The sequence below is a fragment of the Notamacropus eugenii genome, chromosome 5 (assembly GCF_028372415.1).
Source record: "Notamacropus eugenii isolate mMacEug1 chromosome 5, mMacEug1.pri_v2, whole genome shotgun sequence".
Lineage (NCBI taxonomy): Eukaryota > Metazoa > Chordata > Mammalia > Diprotodontia > Macropodidae > Notamacropus > Notamacropus eugenii.
In genome coordinates this window covers 459,210,922-459,220,206 of record NC_092876.1, presented here as the reverse complement: position 1 = coordinate 459,220,206, position 9,285 = coordinate 459,210,922, and the positions used below count along the sequence as shown (strand labels likewise).

The following is a 9,285-nucleotide window of genomic DNA, read 5'->3' as shown; positions in this document are numbered from 1 at the left end:
GTAGTGTGACTGAGATGATGCTGAATTTTCCTTTTAATCATATTAGTGTGGGCCACGGACAACGAATTCCTCTCCAATTATTTGTTTTTCTTTGTTCTTAAAATGAACATTTTGTTGTTGTACTTGCTCACATAATTCCTGTGTGTATATTGCAGGTGAACTCCAGATGGGTTACATATTTTCTAGATATTGTCAATGGAATTTTCTGTCTCTTTCTTCTGGGGGGGGGGGTGTATGTGTGTGTATGTATATATACATGTATATATGCATATATATGAATACCATACACATACACATTTATACATATGGACATGCTAATGATACTGGGGTTTAACTTCATATCCTGCTTCATTGAAGCTAATTATTCACATTATCTATATTATTTACATATTTATTACATATATAATCTGTATTATATATAATTTATGTACCATACATTATTTGCATAACATTATATTAATGTTGACTTTTACCGCGAATCAGAATTCTCTAAATAAAACCATCAATCCAGATGTTGAAAGTGATCATTTTGTTTTTTAAAAATTTGTCCATGCTAATTCTGTTAATTTTTTTCTTTTTTTATTGTAGTAGCCAGCATTCTATGACAATGTTAAATTATAGTGGTGACCACAAACATCCCTACATCGTGTTTGCTTTTATTGCAAAGGTTTTTAGCGTTTCACTTTGACAGAGATGCTAGCTCTTGATCTCAAATACGGTTAGCTACATTAAACAAAGGGTTCATTTATTACTAGGCTGTGTAGTATTTTTCAAGGAAAAAATTGTATTTTGTTAAAAATTTTTTTGACATATCTTCATGTAATTACGTTATTTTATTGATCTCAATATACATTAAGGGTATTGACCTGTAGTTTTCTTTCTCTGGCACCTTTTTAAAGTTCAGGAATCATGAATATACTTATATTAAAAAATTAGGTAAAATCCCCTGTTTATGCTTGTAAGAAAAACTTGTGTAAAATAGAATTACTTATTCTTTAAATATTTTTTTTTTAAATAAAATTAACTTGTAAAACCTGGGGTTGTTCCTGCAGTTTTATTCTTTGCAAACTCATCCATAGCTCATTGAAAAATTTTTTTCTTTTTCCTTGAGATTGGGTTTTCTACATTCTCCATTTCTTGTCATGTTAACTTTGGTATTTTATATTTCAGTAAGTATACATATATTTCATTTAAATTTTTAGTGTTTTGGGCATATATTGGATAACTATCTATAATACTTTTCTTTATTCATCTGTTGTGATTTCTTTTTTTCAGTTTTGACTTAGGAAATTTGTTTCTCTTTCTTTAAAAAAAACTAAACTTATCTTATTCCTTTATTCACCTAGACCAGACCCTCCCAGTGCATCCTGGGCCATCTCCACTCATCCTGATCCATATCTAGCCACTGGACCTCATTGACTCTGGAGGAGAAAGTGAGGCTTGTGATTTTGCACAGACCCCGATTCACTCAGATCAAAGTCAGTGTTCCCCAGTGTCATGGTCCTCTTTGAGAATGAAGGACAAACCACAACCTATGAGTAGTCCAAGCTCCCCGAAGGGGGACCCAGCTGGCCAGTTCCGATTGGGCAGCTCAGCTGGACTTGGCCTAGTCTGGCCTAGCCTTGCCTCACCCTGCCCCACTTAATGGTTCTTTTTTGGGCTTTCCTGGCTCAGAGTCAATGTAAATAGTCACTGTTTCACTTTTGGTCAGTAACCCTGAGGGTTTTCCCCTCCCAGTTTCATTTTTTTTTTTAAAGAGGCCATTACTTCTTAAAGAGGCCTATTCATTGAATGGGCATTACCTCACTCTAAGGGAGAACCTGAAAAGACCTTAATTTAAAAGGACCAAGGTCTCCCATTGCATCCTGGGCCACCTCCAGTGGTGCTGATGAATATCTGGTCACTGAACCCAGATGGCTCTGGAGGAGAAAGCGAGGCTGATGACCTTGCACAGTCCTCCTTCCCTCCAATCAGTCAAGTGCAAGTCATGTCATCATCTCCCTGATGTCATGGTCCTCTTCAAAAGTGAAGGACAAATCACACAACCACAGCCCAGATCCTGAGAGTAATTTCTGTACTCTCTTTCTCTCCTTCTGATCTGCCTCTACCTTATGACTCACAACTGAAATTAGTGTTTGTTTTGCTTGTGTCTATTCCATCCCTAATTTTCCTTCTTTTTTATTCCACCTCTCCCTGCTCCTTAAGCTCCATTTATTTCCCTGTTTAACTTAGCATAGGCCCACTTAACTTTACAAACTATTTGTGAATGTGTTTTCAATCTGTTATTGTCCAAATTAAATGAGTAAAGTTCATGAGATGTTCTTCCCTCCTTTTTCTTCCCTTTCTCAAATCCACAATATGGAACCATGCCATCCCTAGGCTCTATGTTTTCTTTATTTCCTCTGTCACTCTAGAAGCAATGGGATTCAGAAGGGACGTTTCTTTGCACTTAGAATATAATCATTTCATCATCATTTATGTGGGAAACAAAAAGGGGAATTCTGTTTCCACAGGGCAAAACTCCTCCCAGCTCTGAGTAGTAGCAGAATGTAAGTCAGAAGTTACTGATTCTAACCAGAATTGTGACCTAGCAGAGCTAGGATTGTGATGAGGGAAAAAATCAGAAGCTTGTACATGTTCTTAATGAGCTACTTGAAGGGGTACCTATCAGGAAGTAGAATATGAAATAAGAGATTCAGGAGGTTACCTCTAGCCAATGAAGAGCAAGGTGGGAATTTTAAATTCAGAACAATATAAAAAACGTTGTATTTGTCTGAGCAAGGGTCTTCACTATCAGGGAGTGATCAGTTCACTAGTAATGTAGAATAACTGGCTAAAATAAAGTGAGAATTTTCCTGGCTTCACAGTGAGTATCATTTTTTGTTTTGAGTGAGCATGTTCCTCACAGTTTTGAGGATTGTCACAGGGATCTAGCATTAGAAATGGGGAACCCCACTATGGAGAATGGAAGGCCTGAATGGCAGGTGGAGTTCCTCTCTTCAGACTGCTCACTTCCCAGGATTATTTTTGGAATCACTGTGAACCTAGGAAGGTGGGCAAAATAATAAGAGCCATATATCTGTGGCAGTCAGGATACCCTGTGCATAGGTCAAAGTGAGAAAATTGACTATTTATGTGTCACTTTGATGTTTGGAGTATCCTACAGATCTGAGAGGGGCTCTGGTAAAAATGAGCAAACTGAAGTAGGGTGGCTTATCTGGGTCCTGTGAAAACAGAAGAGAGAAGCCATAGTGAGATTGTAAGATTACAAAGGTCTTGGTTCAGGGAGGTAGGATGGGAATAAGGAGAGAAAGGTACTCTTCCAAAAATAGTTCCTTAGTGGAGGGTGTGGAAATATCTCAGTATGTCTGTGGTGCTGGGGTGTCAGAGATCTTGGGAAAGACATCCTTTTGAAATTGGCTAAAAGTCAAAATAAATTACAACTCTGAGTTTTCTTTTGACTGGTCTGAATTAGAATTTTCTAAATTAGCTTTTTTTCGTATGTGCTGTCTTGTCAAATGTCTTATCTTTGGGTTTGAAAAATGTTTCATGTTTTGTGGTGAGAAATTTCTAAGATCTGTAGTTAGAGAAAGTGAATATTGGGAGAGAATGTCCATCTTTAACTTTCAGTAGGAAATTAAAATTCTTTTCTTTTGGGTTCCAACACTGACCAAGTTGGAATAGTAGACTAAACGTTAAATAATAAATAGCCAGCAGGCTTTTAGAACTGATAGAAAATCAGAACCCAAGCAGCCCAGAGGAAACAGGGACTGAGAAGGAAAACAAGGTAAACTTGTAAAATAAGAGGAGAAATATGGTTCTCTTGTTGTGTAAAGGTGTATAATTTAATTTAAGTCTTAGGTTCTTTTTTTAAGGAACAGAAAAACTGGGTGAAATTGGTACATATTTAACTTATTTGAAATGTAAAAGCTGCCCCAACAACAGCTAGTCTATGTGCCCTCAAGCTCATGGGTTCTAAGGCATTCCCTTCCCCCATCTTATTTCAGAAGATTTGGGAGTGTTAAAGAGTACGAGGTCAGGGGCACTGAAAAGAAAATTTTGTAGCCTGATTTAATGATGGAAAGTTAGAAGGGATTATATCTATCCACTTCCAGGAAAGATCTATGGGAGAGTTTTATGGACTTCGATATTAGTATTGATTATGGTAAAGATATTGGTTCAAGTAATTATTAAACTCCAAATGTTTCTGCTTGGGAAGAAAGTGGGCCACACCTTATTCAAATTCCTTGGGTCTTTTATCTGGGCTGAAACATTTTTGTAAAACCTTCCAAAGGATAGGAGTTTGAGTAGAGGTTATTCAGAGCTGGGAATATACAGCCATGTGTCTTTTTGGAGGAAATGTGTAAATTTGGATAATATTTCTTTTTTAAAGGCCAGAGGTATTGGACTTTAAAATATATATGTATGTGTATACACACACACACACATATGTAGGTATGCATATGTATGTAAATATGTAATTTAAATGTTTACATACTGTTATTTGGCATTATGATTGTAAAGCGCTTAGCACAAAGACTGGCATGTGTTAGATGTAACTTTATCATCATCTCTCTAAGGTAATTGTTCCATACCTAATAACTTTGAAATGGGTTTTAAATACCAAAAGTAATAAGATCAACAATTTCTGGAAATGCAATTGGTATTATTTGAAGTTATTTTTGAATTGCATTATATTTCTAAAGTTCTTTTTGAGGAAAATATTGTGTTAAAGCTATTTTTAAATCTGGGTTTTGTTGCATGCAAATGGACTTTTTAAAAAAAGGATGTGATAAAATTTAATAGTTTGAAACTGTTATATTTGGTTATAAATAAGTAGTAATAATGTTAATAGCAGATTTTCCATTTTTAAATCTTGGCTATTGTGAAAATTTGTACAGTGGTTTAGGGTGATAGTGTGCATGTATTGGTGATGAAATGAATGACATACATTCACCTCAACTGATAATGGGATTATATAATAAGCTGAATTGTTGAAAGAGCAATTTGTTATCTAAATGTTGTTATATTGTAAATTTCGTTGTTAAAAATGAATGATGAATGTATTAAGAAGCTGTTAAGTCATTCTAGTTTGAAGCATTATAATTTTAAAATATCATAATTTCCAAGTTTTGTCTTTATTGAAAATGAAATTTTAGTTAAAATTGTTTTTGCTGTGAATTAAGCATTTACAAAAGTATGTTAGTGAAAGGAGACTTGATAATTATGGAAAGGTTTTATGAGGTCTCCTCTTGTAATTTTTTTTGTCATCACAGAATTTGGGAATGAATTTTAAATTGTTTTTTAGGAAGAGAAAATACTCCTAATCTTCTGTATGATTTTAGAAGACCTAACAAATTTCTATTTGTAAGCTTTTTTTTGTAATAACTTGATACTGCAGTTTTATTTGAACCTACTGTGATTTTCTGAGTTTTTGGGGTGAAACCCTGATGTTTGGGGAGTTCAGATGGAGTGTAAACACTCATAGAATGTTTCTATTTATCACAGATTAGATTCAGAAGAGAGAGTTTTCTTTACCTTTCCCCATGTGGAGAAGAGAAGGAGGGGGAGGGGAACCAACTACAGCGAGGGCCCCATAGGCCCCACCCTGTGCCTTTAAGGATGGAAAAGACTGGAAGCATCACCCTAGTGGCCTGAGATTAGAAAGCAGCACCTCAGACTTGGGTAAACTTGCTTTGTTAATGTTGTAATCTATGGAGGCGGAGCCAAGATGACAGAGTAGAAAGAGAAAAAAATGCAGGCTCTCCCCACACAGCCCATAAAAAACCCGTAGAGAGGGACTTTCAACAAATTTTGGAGCAGCAGAAGTGGAGAACAACAGAGTGGAGGAGATTTCCAGTCCAGGATGACCTGAAAGGCCCATGGGAAAGGTCAGTTGCACCAGACATGGAGCCGAGCACAGAGTGCAGCCCAGCCTTGGCAGTGGGCCGTGGCTCACGAACAGCCCTTGGGGCAGCAGCAGGTCCTCAGATCCCTCAACCCACAGGCATGAAAGGTCAGTGACAGGGCTTTTTCAGCTAGCCATGAAGGGAGAAGGGCCTTCCCATAGCTCCTGCCTCAGGCAGTGGCTGCAGAGGCCACACCAGGCAGACAGCAGGAGTTCTCACAACAGCCCCTACACCCACCTGAGACCATTGCTGGATTGTAAAAACCCCCAGGGGCACTGAGGGAGCTGGTCTTTGTCTTACACTGAATGGTGGCCCTGCCCCCACAGCTTGACCCTAGTGCTAGCTTGGCGGAACTGGAGGTCAGATGCCTGTGGAGAGGAAACTCTGCTAAGATTTTGGCCACAAAAACCCTTCTCTGCACCCAGACCAGTACATGCTTCATTGTGCCACCTTGCAGGAACTGATATCTTACAGGTCCCCAGAGTATACCCTACTCTTGACAAAGGACCCAAAAGTCAAATAACTGTTTGGGAAAATGCCCAAAAAAGAGGAGAAAAATAAGACTATGGAAGGTTACTTTATTGGTGAACAGATATCTTCTCCCATCCTTTTGGATGAGGAAGAACAATGCTTACCATCAGGGAAAGACATAAAAGTCAAGGCTTCTGTATCCCAAATATCCAAAATAAATGTTGAATGGTCTCAGGCCATGGAAGAGCTCAAAAAGGATTTTGAAAGTTGTAATCTATGATACTGCATGTGGTAGGCAGTGGTGTTTTATCTAATCACATCCTTGCCTTTCCTTTTTTTTTATGGCATGAGTCTGTAATCAAAGCAAGTCAGTAATGAAATCAAATAATGGAGTAAACTGGTGCTCCTGTATAGTCTCATGAAAGACAAAATCCCTGGAGTAGGACATGCTTTCTAAACATTATGTGGATAATTAGATAAAGGGAAAGAAACAAAGGTACAAACATAATGTTGAATCATTATCCCATCGACTAAGGTTGGCATTTCAAGATCACTGTAAGAAAGGTGTATCTGTATGGAATAAGGTCCTGGAATGTTTCAAAGTGATGTAAGAGAAACTGAGAATTAACACAATTGCCTGAATTAATCTTTGAGACTAAATCAGAGGCATCTTCAGTTTGGGGAGAAGAATTTCAGTATCAGTTTCTTGGAGGGGGCAATACTTTTGCATTGATGGAAAAGTTAAATGTTTCTGTTTTGATTTGAATGCATTCCATGACCTAAACATAAGTTGAAATTATTGTTTGAACTTCTGTATGTATCACATTCTCTTAGAATGAGCTTGGTGAGGGCAATAACTTATTGTTTTAATGGTAAATTTAATTTTATGGTGTTATTTAATGAGGGACTAAAACAAGTGTAGAGGTTCACTTTAAAGATGGTCCCCAGCCAATGTCAGATTATAGTCATATCTTAAACTGACTATTGGAATTTGCTATTCAAGATTTTATTCTGAGTTTGATTCCAGGTATGGATACCAAGAAAGCCTGTCTGAGCCACCGATCCATAATGCCAGTGAGCCTGTGAGATGCTGGTATGAACTGCAAAAGGATGACCAAAGGGAAGGCTGGGAGAACTACCTCTTGAGCTGAGGTAGGATTGTCCTGACTCAATTTCCTCACTATGACACCTGGCAGACTTTAAGCCTGGCTGAATGCCAGTTGCCAATCTACACAATGTCTGCCTGGAATTGACATGATGTTAGGGAAATGTTGTTTCCTTGTTATGTCACTACTCTTAATGGCAAATCCTATAATCAAAAGTTTTATAAGCATGATATCATATCTACTAAATAATAGGTTGGTACAGGAACATCTGAAGTTACTATATTAAGACTGAGTTATTAAGTTTAGTATTTTAGCCCAAACAACTATTTAGATTGACATTTGTTATTGTGTATATGTATGTATGTGTATATATATATACACACACACATATTGGTACATATTTATATATCCCCATATAAGTTGGGGTCCTTTAATTCTTAATAATAGTGCAGAGGCAATTAGGTCAAGGACTTGTGAGAACACTATTCTGTTAGAATTAGTTAATGCTAAAAGAAGAAGGGTTTGTGGTAAATCTTGCAAATGCTTTAAAAAAGCATAGCATGACCAAAAGTTGAAACTGTTTTATGACTTGGTATGTACTATGTTAAAATTGATTACTTATTGCATTTGTGTATGTATTGGAGCCTATTATTAGTGAAATCTCATCCTTCTAATGGGGGAATGAGTATTGGACAATTGGCCAAAGTTCCAATTTTGATTGTATAAAGATAGCAGTTTTGTAGGAGAATGGACGTTTGGGTTTCTGTGGGAAGGTGATGGGAAGATGCTGAGATACTGTGCTGAAGACCACTTGAATGCACATCCAGAGCAGAAAACTGCATCAGATGATGTTCCTCCCCAAACTGCTGTATGAGATGGAACTTCTAAATGGACAATTCCTTGATTTACCTTTTTCTTTGAGTCTCTGTATCTGTGATTATAAAAGGGGACTGCCCCCTTGTACGTTGTCAATGCCTCAATCAACTTTGTTCCCTTCCCATAATTATTTAAAGGAGAGATGGATAAGAGGAAGAATTCATGCAAGAAAGAGAATAAGAGAGTCTTAAAGATGTGGAAACAAAATTTGAATAAAAGAAAAGAGAGGGGAATTTGTGAGAAATAAAAGGAGGAATTCTGTTTCCACAGGATAAAACTCCTCCCAGCTTTGAGGGATAGTGGAATGTAAGTCAGAAGTTACTGATTCTAATTAGAATAATGTCCCAGAAGAACCAGACTTCTGATAAAGTAAAAGGTCAGAAGCTTGTGTGCATGCTAAAGAGCTGTTTGAAGGGGAGCCTATCAGGAAGGAGGACATGAAATGGGAGGTTCAGGAGGTTACATCTAGCCAATGAAGAGCAAAGTGGGAAATTCAAATTGGGAACAACATAAAAAGTATGACATTTGTCTGAGCAACAGTCCTCTCCATTAGGGAATGACCCATTCCCTAGGAACATAGAATAACTGGCTAAAATAAAATGAGAATTTTCCTGGCTTTTTGTTTTGAATGAGCATGATTCTCACAACTTAGTACTTTATCATACTCACCTATATTTATTTACCTTTCTGTGTCTCTTCTCGTTTGTTGTATTTCAAATATTCTACCCAGGCTGCTCTTTCCACTAGTAGTGTTTGAAAGTGCTCTATTTTGTTTGTTTCAACTTCCCCCCTATAGCTTATGCTCAGATTTTCATGGTAAGTTATGATTAACTGTCAGTCTTTATATTTTGCTTATAGAATACAACTTTCCAAAGTCTTCTCCCTTATAACTATGATGGAACAAACAGAAAACATGAGCCACT

The 9,285-nt window shown here is 37.1% G+C and overlaps 1 long non-coding RNA gene across 1 annotated transcript in view; it reads left to right on the top strand.

The window, feature by feature from the left end:
- The first annotated feature begins 2,607 nt into the window (after nt 1–2,607).
- LOC140507259 (uncharacterized) overlaps nt 2,608–9,285 on the top strand; it is a 60,411-nt gene continuing 53,733 nt past the window's right edge. Inside the window, exons 1-2 of the long non-coding RNA XR_011968269.1 lie at nt 2,608–2,728; nt 7,408–7,532. This is a non-coding gene — a long non-coding RNA (uncharacterized lncRNA). The remainder of the gene's footprint in view (nt 2,729–7,407; nt 7,533–9,285) is intronic.